Raw genomic sequence first — 18,650 nt, forward strand, 5'->3', positions numbered from 1 at the left:
AATACATTAACAGTCTATGAGAGAGGCAATGTAGGGCTACAGATAGCAAACCAGTGAGAGTCTACCTACTCTTGACACTCAAATTTGATTTTTAAAAAGACAAACCTACAGTATGAAGAAAGGCTAGCACGGGAAACATTTTTTTTTCTTCCAACACCAGAAGAAGTGAAAAAATGCAGGCTGCAAGATATTATGCAGAATATGACTTCACTGTAAAAATGACAAAGGTAGGAGATGAATTTATAAAACTACATTCCTTGGAGGTAAGACACAGGAAATGTTTCCAGTAGGGGTGTGGGTGAATATGTGCTTTTTATTAACCTGTGGCTTCTTTTGTGCTTCTTTGAACAAACATTTCTTGTACAATAGTTTTAAAGGTGTTTCTCTTCTGGTCTGATATTTATAAAAGAAAATGAACAAACACATCTATTCAGCAGAATCCCATATAGTCACTAAAATACACGAAGTCAAGAATTAAAGTGTGAATCTTCGAAGGGAGTCCAATATAAACTAAGGGACAGGCCAGCATGCAGAAGAGAGTTCATCTGATGATCACATTGGTGATCCTTTTAAAGACTTCAAACATTTAAGCCCACACACTTCCAGAAATTTTCTAGAAAACCACTGATTATTGTGGCAGCACCGATGAGGATGTATCGTGATATATTCTCCCAAACCATTTGTGTGGCTTCCAGATTTCAACTTTATTTGTTTAAATCAAACCAAATTAGCTTAAGTTTAAGCAAAAACAAAATGAAAGCAGATTCCCTTCATCTTTTCCAAGTTCTATTCCTGAGACTGAAGACAGGAAAGAAACCCGTGGGCAATCCACCTGGTTGTGTGTGTATAAACGCACACCTTGGGATGTCAGATGGCCCTGAGGACTCTTGGGCTCCATGAATTCCCATCTGAATGGACAGGTTAGGCTTGCGTGGTCAAAGCTGGAGCCTACAATTATCAGGGTGGCTGCAGCCCCCTTCACGAGCAGGGGCTCTTATTACAGCAAACCTTCCCCTACCAGTTTTTCAATTATCTATGACTAATGAGCACTCTGGGAACAGTTTCAGACACACACATAATCCTCTTTCCTGATGTCAGCAACAGAAATTAATGACTATGTGGATTTCTGGGAGACAGAAGATGCATTATAATGGTCAACAGAACTGTTAACCCTCTCCAGGAAGGGGGGAGGGTGTTGAATTAACTGGGAGGTTCAGTGTTCCTTTGTATTCTGAGACGGAGATGAAACACATGGGGGGAGTTGGCTCCAGGCCCAGGGAAATGTCAGAGAGGTTTGGGCGTGGGTGGCATACAACCCTGCTTCCTTGTGCTTAGCTATGGAATGCTAGCACCAGTTTGGTTGGGCAAGGTTAACAGGTCAATCAGATTGTGTCCAAGACTGTGCTAAAGGTCTTTTTGCCTTGCCAGTGGAGAGAGACCTGGAATTTTTTTTAACAACCTACTACTTTCAATCTGATTTAAAAGTGGAGAAAAATACAGAACCATAGAATTCTCAAATACTACGCTGGACATAATATAAAAGTATTCAAAGGCAGTTGTTAAGTTCAGTGTCTCACACAAACATGGAACATGCTTGAATGGCTCCGGAGAATGGGAAGGTCTAGCCTGACTCAGATCATGTGAGTAGGACAGCTCTGGAGATTTCCTAGTAGTTCTGGCTCCTGAACTGGAGTTACAATTGTCCAGAATGATTTACTCAACCAGAGAATAAATAAGAAACCCAAAATCTAGCACTTTTCTGCCACTTGTTTAAAGACGGCTTCTTATATGCCTTCTAGAAATCATTGTAACTACCAATTAAAAGTCCATTACTGATTTCATATCAAACTGTATGATGTTTTCATCACTCACTAAAGAAACAGTTAATAGACATCTGCTGTGTGCCATACACTGCCCCAGAGTAGAAAATAGATGAAGGATGGAGATAGAGGAGATCTTTGTAGCAGGTACTAATCCTTTCTAACACTACTTCTGAATTATATCTGTTAGCTAATATGTCTTTTAAGTACTCCGTGTTTTGGACTGTTTGATAAATAATAAGATCCTTTACTTTGTATTCTCATCTATACTTGGTATTAATATATAAACACACCCTGTCTTAGTATTTCTATTGTGGTGAACAGAACAATTATTATGATAATTCTTACAAAGGAAAACATTTAATTGGGAGTGTCTTACAGTTTTAGAGGTTTAATCCATTACATTCATGATGGGAAGCAAAGCAGATTGCAGGAAGTTGTGATGCTGCGGAGGGAGCTGAGAGTTCTGCATGTTGACCCACAAACAACAGGAAGTGAACTGTCCAACTGTGGACATAGCTTGAACATATATGACTCCTTATAGCCCACTCCCTCCACAGTGACCCACTTCCTACAAGGCCACACCTACTCCAACAAGGACATACTTCCTTATAGTGCCACTGGCTATAGGCAAAGCATTCACACACATGAGTCTATGGGAGGCATACCTATTCAAACCATCATATACCCTATATTTTCAATCTACTTTCGAATAACCCTCACATGTTGTTTCCCTGTTAGGTTCTATCTACCTCTCCCAGTGGAAAGAGAATAGTTCACAGACTATTTTATTTCTCTTCACACCTGTTTTCTCCACTCTCAAATTTCTAAAATATATATTTAAAGTAATGTTCACTTAATAAAATTGATACTTAAAGTGGGAACAAGAGAAAGAACAATCAACTTGGACAGAAAGGTTGAGTTGCACACCTATACATGACCACATATACTGAGTACCGGGAGAAAGTAAACAGTAAAGAATTAAATTTAACTCTTAATCCTGGATGCTACCGGGGTAAATACCCTAATATAATCCCACCAGTGGTCCAGTCCAACATCTCTAACTCAGAATAATGGAACACATCAAGGGCAGTGCACATACCCAGCAAATGGCAGTCAGCATGCTATCACCTCTCCCTAGGCACAGAGGAGGCTATGGCAGCGAGAGTCTGCAGATGCCATGTTCTTAAAGAAAATAGCACTCAATTCCTCCCAGCTGGACAAGCTGGTTCAAAGAGTACAATTAGCAACTAGTTACTGCAACAGGTCAGCGAGCTGAAGAGCAGTACATACAACTTGTATTTCAACAGGTAATCAATCAAGTCTATGAGCCTTTGGTAACTGTTCTTGAAAACATTTCTGTTGGTATAACTTTCCATCCTAGTACCAAATCAGTGGCAGGCAAATTCTTCTGGAAAGCAATAGAATTTGGTTTTGTTACTTAAAAGCCTAAATGTTAGAGTTTATTATTTTAAAGAACAGAGACAAAGGTACAAAAATTTCAAAATGTGTTCAATTACCTAGGAGTAAAGAGACTGGGGGATTTCATCCAAGGACTGGATTGGGGTCAGGATTCAGATGTTTGACTCTAGACCCTGGGATTTTTCCCCACCTTCCATGCAATTTGGGGAAAGGGGTTAGGTATGGACTTTAGTAGACAGAAAGGCAAGGCACCTCTCTTAACAGGTTGTGTATAGGAACAAAAATCACAAGAGCCACAAAATTCCAACATACTGAAACTCTCTACCTTCTCCTATCCTAGACTGGCCCTTCCAGACCAGGAAGCCAGAGCAGGAACTAGCTCTCTGGGGGTTGAGCAGTTATAGAGTCTAGACTAAACACAGGGCTCCCAACTCACAAGGTTTCCTCTATGATCTATACCCACTGTTAAATATGCCACTCTGTTCCCTCCCCCAACATGAAGAAGGAAGTTCACCTAAACCAGGCCCATAAGTCACATGGAGCCTAGAATAGTTGGCAAAATTCAATAGATTCCAGAGGTGTGGGAGGCAGTCTGAACTATTCAGGGCATAGCTGTAGTCTTTTTAGCTCGAAATCATCAGCTCTGACACTCACAATGACCTAATTCTCCAGATAATTGCTGGTGACCTATTTTGTTCTCCCCTAGCCTAAGGCTACCTCCTAAAACCCTTCCCTAGGTAGATCCTAATTAATCCCTCTTTCCTCTAGAATCCACAGCATGGTGTGTGGAATTACATCATTCAGTTCTTTATATACAAAGGCTGTTTTCCTTGCACCTAACTCTACTAGTTTCAGTGATAATGGCTGGAGGCCACAACTCTTTCAACTGTATTGTCCCAGGCAGGGAGGTTAGAATAACTATTGGAATTCAGGTTAGGTTAATACCCAGCTTTGGGTGCAGTTCATGGTCTTACTACTCTCAAGGTTTATGACCTTGGGCAAGGCATATCTTTTCCTTGCAAACTTCCAAGCTTTTAAGAATGCTAGAGCAATGCTCTTTTCCTCCCAGAGTGGTCTTAATAATTCATCAAAAATACGCTGGGCGGTGGTGACGCACGACTTTAATCCCAGCACTCGGGAGGCAGAGGCAGGCAGATCTCTGTGAGTTCGAGGCTGGGCTGGACCGACAGCCTCCAAAACAATACAGAGAAACCTTGTCTCGTAAAAACAAAAACAAAAAACAAGAACCAAAAAAAAAAAAACCAACAAAAAATAATTCATCAAAAATAATACCAAGGAAGCATATTTGCTGGCATCCCACACATAACAAAAGACCAGCATGTGTGAGACAATATTACAGTTCTCAGAACCCCCGGCATCTGTCATGTCAGACACTGCCTAGCACAAGGTGGTCACATAGTTCATATTAACTGAATTAACTGGAGAGCTTGAGGGTCTATGATGTTAGCGCATGATGAGACACATGCTTGTGAAAGGTGTTAATCTACTCAGTGGTGGAACTCAGTTTGTCTCCCTGTGATCATGTTTTTATGGTATGTCTTTAGAATGAAATGCTTTAAGAATGAGTGTAGAAAGTGTTATCTTTGGAGTTATTTTAAGTGCTAAATGATGGTTTCAAAAGGAAATAATGTTATTTTGTCAGCAAAACAGTGGACTGTCAGACGGCTATGGCTTTCTCGGGTTAGGTAAACAGTTCGGCCATGGGGAATATCCCACATCTAAAACAAGGCAGATTTGGGAAGGAATGGTTTTGCTGACATTTCTGCTCCAGGCACTCCATGGTTTGAAACAGGGGTTTCTTCACTCCTTTGATTTGTTGTTTCTCATTTCAGTGAAAGTTACATAAAGAAACTACAGACAGACTTGGCTTTCTCTGTTTTAAACTTTTGTCCCCAATGACTTTTTTTTTTTTTACAAACCATCGATTCATAATTGGACAGATTGCTTGGTCACTAAAAAAGACAGGAAGATGATTTATCTCAAAATAAAGGATAATTTTTTAACTGGGTTTCCTTTTGTGATTCCATTTACTGACTCTGCATAGTCCAGTGAACACTGTGTCAGGGGCCAGTGTGGGTGAGCAGTCTAGACTCCTGTTTGCACACTGTTGGTTCACAGATGACAACAAGCTCCTAACAATGGGTAGTTCTATGGGATGTCAAGCAGCAACTCTCACAGGAGAGGGCCAGTCAGCAGGGCTCGTGGTAACTGCACAAGGCCAAACATCTGGCGATTTCAAGACATCTGGGGCTTTTCTATCATGTAGACCAAACACGATTCAGGTAATTGACCAAATTTTTCACTTTCCAACCAGATGTCTTACTTTCATAGAGAGGAAGCCAGTCTTGTACTTTCATGTGCAAATAAGCTAGACTAAATTCACCCCCAGAGGGCAGGATTAATTGCTTATTCTCAATGAACACTAAATTACATATTATTTCTTTTCTCCCACCATTTTACCCTTGAAAAGGCTTTCTGCTATTGTTTTGAAAAGCATATATTTCATCTTAGAAGTGCTCTTTTAAAAGCCCTACTCCTAACATTTTTGACGGGGAGCCAGTGTGCTGTTATGAAGAGTGTGATTTCTGCAGTCAGTTTGATCTGGTTTCGGTTGCATGCCCCAACTTTCAGAGCCTTGAGTCCTCTAAACTCAGATTCTTTGTAGATAGACATAATAAAACCGGTCTGTGAGATGCAAGAGCACTTGTCCCTACCATGTGTCTTGGTTGCTTCTTGTGTCTGGTATGGAGACTATGAAGGACCAAAGTGACTGTTTAGCCCTCAGGTTCTCCATTAAGAATGCAGATAGGGATCAGGAGAGGGTGATTGTGTGTGTGTGTGTGTGTGTGTGTGTGTGTGTGTGTGTGTGTGTGTGTTGACAAGCATACTGTTCAACACAGCCTGTGTGTTTTTCAGCACAGGCAATACAATCATGACCAACCTCAGTGGTAACTGATTCTTACAGGGAAATGCCAAGTTTGTAAAAGGAAGGGTGTGTCTGGAACTTTTCCTCTTCTTTAACCCTTATCTCATTCGTATGCTGGAATTTTCTCTGGTCAAGTTTGTTCAAAGAATTCATGTGGTTATCAATGACCTATTTTCTATGCCATTGTCCAGACAACCAACCATTTTACTAGACAGATGATGAAAAGTAGACAATAATGTGTGGCTCCTAAGTCAAGTTTGTTGGCAAAACTCAACAGCACAGAAACAGTATTTAAGAGATGACAGGCTTAATTTGAACTCCTTAAACAGAGGACAGATATATGCATAAGACAAAGGGAACTCAGAGCACACAAGGGCACCAAGAGAAGATGTTGTTAAAAGACTTACTTGAATGTAACAGCCATCATATTTCAAAAGCCAGACTGTAAATAAAAATAGAACATAAAGACAAAAGTGCCAACATGGCTATAGTTTAGTTCTTCTGACAGGACAATAGTTTCTTTTCTTACCTTAGATTTCATCAGAATTCAGAGACAAGTCAATTAAATTAAGAAATAGACTATGACTATGTTCTTAAACTTTTTCTCCAACAACCAGGATCCTTCTCCCCCTGGAATGGAAGCTTCTGGAGACATAGTATAATTCGTCTCTGCTTCAAGTAGAGAGGAAAATGCCCAAAGACTGATGTAGGTAGGCATTAGTTTTCCCATCCCAAGGACCCAGACTGAGGGGCTAAGAAACTGAGGTTCAATTCTAGAATCATACATGTGTCATCTGATGTCCACCTGGAGACATCAGAGAAGGAATGCTGTCTGGGTTGTTAAAAAAAAAGTCCCCCCCACATTAGGCTTCTGCAGAAGGTGAAAAGGAGCAGAAGACAGTGACCTTACTCTAGGTAAAGAGCATCTGCCCTCCAATACAGAGGAGGGTTGGCCAAGTTGGCATTTAATCAAAATACTGAAGTTAAATCTATGAACCCATAGGATTGTAACAAAGAAGATTCCAAAGTAATGCTGTAACTTCACAGCACTTTAACTCTCTATCTCTGGGTTTCCTGTGATGAGGATACCTTATAAATTTTGGGGGAAATGGCCAAGTGGTACAAAATGGAAAGTTCAAGCTATATAAATGAAACAAAATCTAATGTATTCATTTTAAAAGTCCCATTCTTCAGACAGAGGATCTGGGAAACTGAATGGATTTTAGGCAAAATAACAAAAAACAATGGATTCAAAGCCCAGAAGAGTCATCAGTCACTCTGCCCAGGCCACAAGAAGGACTCCAGAGGAAGCGCTGAACAGAGCAGGAATCAGCTCCAGACTCCAACAGGCTCTGGAGTTCCATCAAACTGGAGGAGGGAGGGGAAAAACAGAAAGAGAGAGGGAGAGAGAAGAGGAGGAGGGGGGAGGAGAGGGCCAGGGAGAGGAAAGGAAGGGAGGGTGGGAGAAAGGAGTTAAGAGTCACCTTTTGGGGTTGTTACCAGAAATGGCATTTGGGGTTGTACATCCTCTGGGAATCACTCGTCTGGATACCCACAAGAGCAGTCCACCAAGCCCACCATAAATGACAGAACTGACTTTTAAAAGGCAAATATGTAGAGAACATGAAGTCAAAGTTAGTAAGACTTCATTACAGAAAATACAAACCTAAAGAGCAAAAAGAGAAAAATCCCTTCCCCTTAAATTTTCCTCTCACAGAGATAACTAGAAATACCTTATGAGAAACTATCATTCTCTTCCAAAGTATCAATGTTCTCTAAAATATTCAGATATGCCTTATTTGAGTCTATGTAGAAGAGTGAATATGTCTATACAGCTTTAAATCCTGTGTTTTAGGCTCAACAGATGTCTTTCCTCATCAAGAGTACCATGTTTTCCTTTAGAAAATGTATCACATTGGTGCTTTGGAGATGGTTCCTTTGGTAAAGTGATTGCTATGCAATCTTGAAGAACTAAGTTTGATCACCACCATCCAGATTTTTAAAAAAGACCAGAGTGACAGTACACACATCTGTAATCTCAGCACCTGGGAACAGAGAAAGGAAGACCTGTGGGGCTTGTTTTCCAGCCAGTCCAGATGCTTGGTGAGCTCCAGGTTCGAGAGAGGCCCTGTCTCAAAAAATAAGGCAGAGAGCTTGAGAAGATATTTTTGACCTCTGCCTTTTACATGCCTATGTGCATATATGTGCTAACACAACCATACAAAAACATGCACATAAAACACAAACACACACACACACACAGGGATATCTATCATGCTCTAAGATTTGGATATGTGATATTATTTTACAATGTCTTAGAAGTGGACAATCCAGACCCAGAACAGATTTTATTCCAAAATATACTGTAAAGGAAAAGAGATAATCTGACCATGAGATCTGCAAGTCTCAAGGTAGGCAAAGGGACTTTTCTTTCCCAGGGAGAACTGTGGTTTAGATCTTCAATGGCCTCCAAAGTCTCATAAGCTTGGTCACCAGCCTCTGATGCTGTCTGAAGGTGTGGTGACCTTTCATAGCTGTGGCCTAATAGAAGGAAGTTAGGAATGTAAAGGTAATAATGGCCTCTCCCGCTTTCTCCTTATCCTACCAGTCATGAGGGAAGCAGCTGTGTCCCACCTCACACTCCCCACCACAATGTTTCATGTCGCCACTTAACCCAAGGCCATGGTCAATCAACTGTGCACTGACCTCTCCGAAATGGTGAGCCAGATTAAATCTCTCTTCCTTCACTTTATGTTAGGGGTGTTTACCCTGGAGTAGAAAGCTGACCCACACAGAAAGGAATAAACAAGGCTAGGAGATGAGGTGAGAGAGATGTGTGATTGGCTAGTGGGAATTTCTCATACAAGCCAGCCTCCTATCAGAAGGTACTGAGAAACTCGATTGGTCACATGGTATCTAGATCAATCACTATTCTGAGTGTTTCTGTGAGGTATTTTGGTGTGAGTCTTATGTTCACACCTGAGATATAAATGAGCCTTTTCCAATTAATCAGTGAAGCCCTCAGGGCGTTCACACTTTCCAGAGGAAGACATACTTCCTGCCTGGTGGCCTTCCAGCTGGTTAGCATTTCTCCTGCCTCTGGACTTGAAGGACTGCTCTTTCCTTGTGTCCCTGGAGTCTTCTGACTCCTTACTAGAGATACAGCATGGACTCTCCTCATCTTTAGGCCTTCCGTGTGGACTGGCCCTAAACCAACATCTCCAGGGACTTGCTAGCCTGTGTGCGAAAATCCCTTATAGTAAGCCCCCTTCCACCCCTGCCACACACTCCCCTCACCTCTGCTTCTGGTCTTTGAGAACTCTGACTAGCACAGGGCCCTGTAGGAAGGGCTGTGAGCTGACTTAGGTTCAGATAAATAGGCAGAGTTCAGAGTGCATGACAAGGACAAAATCTTACAGTTTGGATCACACATTTGGTTCTAATTGATGTGTGACAACAATCAGTTCATGAACCACTCGTAAGAAAAAGAATGGGAATCTGGATAGCCTTTTTCTGTCCTCCCCAGAGGGAAATAGGAGTCCCAAGGCATCTTTTGTAAATCCATTAGGGGAATCTGACACCTTTTTCTGGCTTCCTCGAGTACCAGACATTCATGCATTGTACACATATATTAAGGTCAAACACACATACACATAAAACAAATAATTTTTTAAAAAAGAATGAGGATGAAGCCTTTAGATCTGATAGGGTTAGTAGAAGGGGAGAAGATAAATGGAGTTAAGGCTATTACTACCTTACAGGCAGGTATTAGAAGCTCAACTCTTCATCTGGAGAAACAGTTTACAGCTTGGTAAGTAGTAACATTGGGAACTGATAGCAGCTGATTGAACCCAAACCATATTCCAACATACCTCTCTCCCTATTGACTAACAAAAGTGTTTGGTGACAACCAAAACAAACCTCATGGGCAAAGGAGGAAGAAAGGAAATCAGGAAGAGCAGAAACAGAGGGAAACACTAAGCCCGTTTTTCCAGAGCTCCTGCGTTCTTAGTATTTTAGCTGCTCATTTTTCATCTGCTCTATTAGACCAGTGGTACAACAGAGTCACTACTCTGTGATTGTCACTACTCAGAATCACTTGAAAACATTAAGAAATATATCTGCTCAGGCCCCACCCTCAACCACTGAAGCAAAAACTCAGAGCTAGGGCCCCCACCACCGGCCTCTGGCTGATTCTGATGCACGAAGTCCCCTAAGAGTTTTGGAGAACTCAAATCACTGTGCCTTTCTTCTGACTGGTCAGCAGTTATGAAGGAGGTCTCTAGGATATGTACTTTTAAAGGATCCCACAAAAATCTTAATACATCAGCCAAGGGAAGCAAAAAATCCCAGAAATTATACTTCAACAGTAAGAATATTTGATGGAATTTTGGAAAAGTGGGCTTTGCACTTACAACCTCCCTGTAAATAAGGGTCTTGCCCCTGACCAGCTGAGTGACTTGACGCTAGCAACCCTCCAGTCTCCTTCTTTTTGTTCCTGAAATAATTAGCGACATGCTTTTTAGAAAATTGAAAATAACCGAAACCTTTGGCACGGTGACTAGGAAGAGGTTCTTTCTTTAGTCACCTAGTAACCCAAAGCTCAGCTTTGTGAAATCTATTGTCTTCCGTGGCATAGGAAGGTGAACGAGAGGGGATGCCAAGGAGACCGCGATGCTCCCTTCCCACACAGGCCCTTCAGCTCCCACCGCGGGCGTCTCGGGAGCGCCTGTTCCCTCAGTTCTGCAGTGCATGAACATGCCTTTCCAGAGATCAACGTGAAGGCCTCTAATTATGCAGAAGTCAGATCTGAGTGAGCCTAGAAGAAAATGCAGTGGGGTGTCAGCGGGAGAATATTATGAGACAATAAGAAGACAAAAATAGCCAGGCAGTGTCAGCGGAGCCATGGGTCCTAAGAGGAACCAACTTTCAGGAGGGCAGCGCCAGCTGATACAGGAGACTCATACATGTGGGGCTCTGCCTGCCCTTCCTCGAGAGGCCTTCCAAGAGTGAGGAGAAAGGTGCAGACAGGTGGCTGAACCATCTGAGCAGACCCGGCAGAGGACCAGGCCTCCTGCACAGCAGAAACCAGCAGCTCCTATAACACTCTCAACTTGAAGGGTCACACTCTCCTACTCACTGTCCTTTTTAAAAGTTGGTAAGGCCAAGATGAAAAACAAAAGAAAACTTCAACAATTTCTCTTTCTCTTCCTGCTTGAAGGTTGCAAACTCACTTGCCTAGGTTTGATGAATGGGCCTTGTCTGGGCTCAAGGCTGTTCTCCGTGAATATCCTTCCTTGTTCCTTCACGTGGTCACGTGGCTATCTTCTCTCCAACCACTAGGAGACAGTGTAGAGCACACCATGTCCAGGGAGGTTAGGAAAATGCCCACCTACCCCACATGCTGAGAGAGATGTGTGACCATTCAAACACATGCCTGAATTTAGCACTTGCGAGCATTTTACACACTGGTTCAAAACCACACTTGCACGTTGATGGAAGGCAGCTCTTGGTGTAAATGGAACAGAGAAATGCCAAGCTGAAAGGTTTGGAGCACCATGCAGTTCTGAGACTTTAGTGTGCTGCTGTGCAATGACAGACTACAAACACAAGGGTAGGAACCCCCACTCTCAGCTGTCTCACCACGGACATTTATTTTCCCCTCAAATCACAACTGGCTCTGAAGAGCACACTGATATACTGTTTGTTGTAATGATGGCGTCTGCCCTCCAGTCTTCACCAGACTGCATTTTCCTTGTGTGCAACAGTGCTTAATTGTATATTTCTGGGGTCTACTGAGGGAAGGCCAACTGGATGTTGACTCTCTGCAAACCATCACAGTAGTTTCCGATTACATTCAGAGAACACTGGGTTCCTCTAGGACTCGCATGGGTCTACATCCTTCTGTCTCCTACTCCACCTCCTGTCTCTCCCCTCTCTCATCACATTACACGAGAGCAGTTCAAACATATCAGACAAATTCCCATTTCTTGTCCTTTATGTCTACCACAGCTTCTGTGAGGAACACGATGGGTAATGCGTCACATTGTTGAAACCATCTTCCCAATGGAGTCTCAATTCTGAATTCTCTTCCTTAGAAAAGCCCTGCTCACCTATGTTCCAGACATCTTTATTCCCATCAGAAGTGGCCTCCGTCTGCTTATGTACACACTGTCCAGGCTGCCCGCCTCACATGGTATAGCAATATAACCTTATCTGTCCTCTTGCTACCTGCAAGAGTGCTGAAGTCAGCACTCACTGAATACTCATTGCTATGAAGAAGTGAGTCTATTTATCTAGGAGGCAGGAGGATGAGAGTCCTAGCCTTCCTTCATACTACACCAAATCCTAGCTACCAGCTACTTCCTCTGTGACCAGGGTGTCGTTTAACTTCAAAAAAAGTTCCATTTCTTTACCTACCTGATGAGACAGAAGAGACTTATAGTTTAAGTAACAGACTGAACACAACTATTAGTCTCTAATGCCTCAAAGAAGAGAGCCAAACACAGAATTATTCATTTACTTAAGTAAAACAGTGATAAAATATATATTATACAAAGTCATCATCTTCACTGGTAATCCAGTCCAGCAGTATGCAGAACGCTCACACTGTTCAGGAAACCACCACCTTCATTCGTCTCTAGGATATATTTATCTGGCAAAACTGAAACTGTGTCCATCAGACACTACCTTAGCACCCCATTGTCCCACAATCCTACACAATCTTCATTTTACTTTTTGTCTCTGTGAACTAGCCTATTCAAGCACTGTAGTTTGGATCTCCTGACAGGCAACTAACTAACATTGGGAGGTGGTTAGGACCCATAAAAGGCACAGCCTACTGGGAAGTCTCTAGGACACTGGAGGCTCCTGGAAGGACTAGAGAATCCCAGCCCTTCTCTTCTGCTTCCCATCCATGCAGGAAACACCCTTCCTTCGCCAAGTGCTCCCTTTGCCTTGCCTTGCCATGCCACCGGTCCACGGCAGCAGTACAGCTGAGCATGGGCTACGGCCTCACAAACTCGGAGACAAAAGAAACTTCTTCTCTTTGTACGATGGCTATCTCAGATCCTTGTTATAGTGGGGGAAGGCCGACTACACAGCTAAGATGACGCTTTTCGTATGGTCTTGGTGCTATAGTGAAAGGCCAAAGGCTGGGTGACATTCGAATAAAGAATGACGGCTCATGTGGTACTCAGCTGTAGAAGATGTGAGGTTAAAGAATATGGTGTCGGAATCTCAAGAGGTATCATAGGGTGAGACCCAGCAAGCGTGTGAGTACTTGTCTCTTCTTATGAATTTCTAATGGCACAGAGGCCATTGACACTCATGACCTCATCAGATCTTCATTATTTCCCAAAGGTCCCATCTCCAAATACCATTCCCATAGGAAACTGGGAACTACCCTGGAAACTCATGAAATTGGGGGGAATACACTGGAGCAACAGTAGTACTTCCTTTAGGTGGACTCATCTAGTATTTTCCCTTTTCTGGCATGTATCATTTTACATAATGTGGCTAAACACAAAGGTTCGTTCAAGTTATAGTATATTGCACACCTCACTGCTTTTGAAGGGTGAACAGAGCTTCACTGCATTTCAGTACCTCCTTCCCTATGCATGCGGGGTTCTATTTACTCTCTTTGAGGAGCTGATTTGCAGTTTCCATGACACCAGTATTATTTTATGTTCCACTAGTATGGCACATCAGCATATATTTTGCATTTTATTTTGTTTCAACACTTTATTTTCTTTTTTCTTTGCTTTTTTATTTTTAAATTTAAATTTAAATTAGAAACAAGATTGCTTCATATGTCAATTCCAGGTCCCTCTCCCTTTCCCTCCCCTCTTCCCACACCCTCCCATCAACCCCTCCAATATCCCCTCATTTTCCCAGGGAGGGTGAGGCCCTCCATGGGGTTGTCCATAGTCTGTCATTTCATCCAGGGCAGGGCCTAGACCCTCCCCCAAGAGTTCAGGGTGACAGTGCATCTCATTGTTGGATGGGAGTCCAAAGTCCATTTGTATACATGGAATAAATACTTATCTACCACCCAAGGCTCAGTAGATTACCTAGGCCTCCTCACTGACACCCACATTCAGGGGATCTTGATCAGTCCCATGCTGGATTCCCAGACATCAGTCTGGGATTCAAGAGATAACTCTTGTCAGGTCAGCTGTTTCTGGGGATTAAACCAGCCCAGGCTTAACCTCTGCTCATCAGCCCTTCCTCTCTGTCACTGGATTCCTTGAGTTCAGCTCAGTGTTTAGCGGTGAGAGTCTGCCTCTGCTTCCATCAGCCATTGGATGAAGGTTCTGTTTCCCAGACTCTCTGGCCATGTGATTGCAGGACGGCACTCACCAGATCTATGTCTAAAATCCATATATGAGAGAGTACATGCCATGTTTCTCTTTTTGTGACTGGGTTACCTCACTCAGGATGATTTGTTCTAGTACCATCCATTTGCCTGCAAATTTCAGGATTCCATGTTTTTTTCTGCTGAATAGTACTCCATTGGGTAAATATACCTCATTTTCTCTATCCACTCTTCAGTTGAGGGGCATCTAGGTTGCTTCCAAGTTCTGGCTGTTACAAATAATGCTTCTATGAACATAGTGGAACAGACATCCTTGTTGTATGAATGTGCATCTTTTGGATATAACCTAAGAGTGTAGTTGCTGGGTCTTGTGGTAGGTTTATTCCCATTTTTCTGAGGAATCTCCATACTGATTTCTAAAGTGGCTGAACAAGTTGGCATTCCCACCAGCAGTAGAGGAGTGTTCCCCTTTTACCACATCCTGTCAAGCATAAATTGTCATTGGTGTTTTTGATTTTAGCCATTCTGACAGGAGTAAGATGGTATCTCAGAGTTGTTTTGATTTGCATTTCCCGGATGGCTAAGGATTTTGAGCACTTTCTCAAGTACCTCTCAGCCATTTTTGATTCCTCTATTGAGAATTCTCTATTTAGTTCTGTAGCCCACTTTTTAATTGGATCCTTTGGTATTTTGGAGACTTGCTTCTTGAGTTCTTTTTAAATTTTGGAGTTCAGTCCTCTGTCAGATGTGGGGTTAGTTAATATCTTTTCCCATTCTGTGGGCTGCCTTTTTGTCTTGCTGACTGTGTCCTTTGCCTTACAGAAGCTTCTCAGTTTCACGAGGTCCCATGTATTAATTATAGATCTCACCCATAAAAAGACACAGGCTAACAGAATGGATTCAAAGACAGAACCCATCCTTCTGCTGCATACAAGAAACACACCTCAGCCTCAAAGACACACATTACCTGAGAGTTAAAGGTTGGAAAAAGATTTTCCAATCAAATGGACCCAAGAAACAAGTGGAGGTAGCAATCCTAATATCTAACAAATTAGACTTTAAAAGAAAATCAGTCAAAAGAGGTGAAGGAAGTCATTTCGTACTCATCACAGGAGAAATCCATAAAGATGAAGTATCAATTCTGAACATTTGTGCCCCAAATACAAAGGCATCCACGTTTGTAAAAGAAACATTACTAAAACTCACATCACATATAAAGCACCACACACTTATAGTGGGAGACTTCAACACCCCACTCTCACCACTAGACAGGAATACCAGACAGAAACTTAACAAAGAAACAAAGGATCTAATAGAAGTTATGACTCAGTGGGGTTTAACAGACATCTATAGAACATTCCATCCACATAAAAAAGAATATACCTTCTTCTCACCACCACATGGAACCTTCTCAAAAATCGACCACATACTTGGCAACATATCAAACCTCAGCAAGTACAAAAATATTGGAATAACTCCATGCATCTTATCAGACCACCATGTGTTAAAATTAGATTCAACAACGACACAAATTGCAGAAACCCTACAAACTCATGGAAATTGAATAACACACAATTGCAGCATTTCTGGGTCAAAGAAGAAATAAAAAAGATTACTAGAATTCAATGAGAATGAAGACACACCATACCCAATCCTATGTTTCATCACTTTTGATGGGAGTTATTCTAGTGAGTGTGAAGTCTAAGGGATATTTCTTCTAAAAACCCAACCCATCAAGCCAAACTTGTGAGACAAACTAATAGCAAGAACATTTAAAAGTTAGGCCAGCGTAGTGATGAATGATGGAGATGGCAAATTAGTTAATACTGAACAGCCGTTAGTTATGAGGAAAACCAAAATGAAACTTGGTTTGCCATGAAGAACACTGATAAGCCTAGGTTTCTAGAAGTAGGAGTAAAGAGGGTCTGAAATCAGGATGGTAAGCTTGCTTGTTACATAGACAAATACCTTGAGAAATCCTTAATTCTTACAGAAATGATTACAAATAAAATTCAGTAAAAAAGAAACAAAACATCTAAATAAAAACCCAGAAAAAAGATGGGTGTGAGAATAATGTTGCTAATTAAATCACTGCATTATACAACAAATTAAAAATTAATAGGAGTTTTATGACATGAATATGTACATATGTATTATGTATCATATCTTATGTTTGAACATAAAAAGACAGAAACAAAGAAAATATACACAAAGTGTGGGTATTTCTTGGGGGACTGCTACATGGAATATTTTTTGTTTTGTTTTCTATTTTCCAAGTATTTTATAACAAGTATATATCAGGTATAATCAGAAATAAAGTATAATTTTACCTGGGAATTCAGTCTCTAGCTATCTGTGTTTACAGACAATGAGGATAAGAACCTCTACGCAATGATTTAGTATGTACTTGTAGAATAACATTTATATACTAGAGAGATAATTAAATGAACTGTTTAACTGTTTAATCTTCGGGCCTTCAAATATCACAAGGCTGCCAGTCATGCTGGCACATGCCTTTAATCCCAGCAGTCAGGAGGTAGAAGCAGGGTGAATTTCTGTGAGATCAAGGCCAGCCTAGTCTACATAGTGAGTTCCAGGACAGCCAGGGCTACATAGAGACACTGTCTCAAAACAACAGCAAAAAATATGTTAGGACTGTGTGATGAGATTGTATGTTATTAAATGAACCTCATTAAGATCATAATGGAAAGATGTAAATATGAAAATGCAGCAATGTTACTTTAAAACTTTAGGCTACAAGATAGCATATAAAGTAGGTTTCAACTCAGATGAACTGATATGGAAAAAAACAATGTGAACTAAATGTGGTGATATTAAAGTGATGATATTGCTTTTCTGCTTTAATCTATTTTCTGAAGTTTCTTTGATCTTATCTTTCAACTTTTGAAAATGTATTTTATTTATTTAGAGTCACCAAATAATGGGAGACAGAATGCCTCAGCTACATATCTTATACCACCAAAGGAAATCTCAAGTTCTGGCAATGGGTTACATTTTGTTGAATTTTTGGCCAAAGTGGTCGCACTGGAAACCCCCAAACATAAAAGGTTATTGCCAAGGCTATTGGTTGCTCTCCAAGAATTGATGGTAAGGTCCTATTCCTGAAGACAACACTTACACAATAGAGCTGGTACCCAACTTACAGGCTTAATCTCTACTGAATACCATTTGTAGTACTGGAAGGTCCTCTACACACTACCAATGGAGAAAGGTAATCACCAACCCAGATACAAAGCCTGTCACCTACAACAGAGACCTGTGATACATTCTGGTGCCATGGTGGCATGTGCTGTGGGAGTAACCCACCACTCTAGATTTAATGCCCACTCAATGGGACAGAACCCATGCCTGACACTGCTCAGGTGGCCAAGAACCTGAGACTAGATGCCATGGGCCTAGAGAAAAAAAAAAACAAATGATATTGCCTACTACCAACAAATGTCTCAACAAAATGACTCAATGACATTCTACTATACTCATAGGATCAGTGCCTCACTCAGCCATCACCAGAGAAGTTTCTTCTTGCAGCACATGGGAACTAACACAGAGACCCCCAACTGGACAATTTGCAGTGAATGAAAGACCTTGGAGCACTCAGTCATAAATGAGATGTCTTCATCAAATCCCTTCCCCCAGGGCTCATGGATCTATGCAGAAGAGGAAGCAGAAAGATTGTAAGGGCCAGAGGAGACGGATGACTCCAGTGAAATAGTGTCTACCAGATCCAACAGGACTGGTGCACACATGAACTCATAAAGACTATGGCAGTACATACAGGGACTGCAGATGCAAGCCAGACAGGGTCCAGATGCTGAGGTGAGCAAGTAGACAGGATCTCCCACCCCTCACCAAGAAGCTATCTGCAATTGATAATCACTGGTAAAGATAATAACTGGTTTTCTCCAATGGAGTCTCAGTGGGTATATTAACCAAAGGATAGGCCCTATACCCAGGAATAGTTAGCTGGCCAGCACAAAAAGAAATCTATGTTATTTTTACACTTTTTGTCTCATATTGTTTTATTTAGATATTTTTGACTTATTTGTCTTTTGCTTATATACTTTGATTTCCATTTTTGTTTTGTGGGAGGTGTGTGTGTGTGTGTGTGTGTGTGTGTGTGTGT

General features: G+C 41.5%; 1 protein-coding gene across 6 annotated transcripts in view; it reads right to left on the reverse strand.

Moving 5' to 3' along the window:
* The window catches only part of Fggy (FGGY carbohydrate kinase domain containing), a 407,006-nt gene that overhangs the window by 207,233 nt on the left and 181,123 nt on the right, over positions 1-18,650 (reverse strand). The gene's annotated exons all lie outside the window — the stretch shown is intronic.

The sequence above is a fragment of the Mesocricetus auratus genome, unplaced genomic scaffold, assembly GCF_017639785.1.
Source record: "Mesocricetus auratus isolate SY011 unplaced genomic scaffold, BCM_Maur_2.0 Super-Scaffold_100014, whole genome shotgun sequence".
Classification (NCBI taxonomy): Eukaryota; Metazoa; Chordata; class Mammalia; order Rodentia; family Cricetidae; genus Mesocricetus; species Mesocricetus auratus.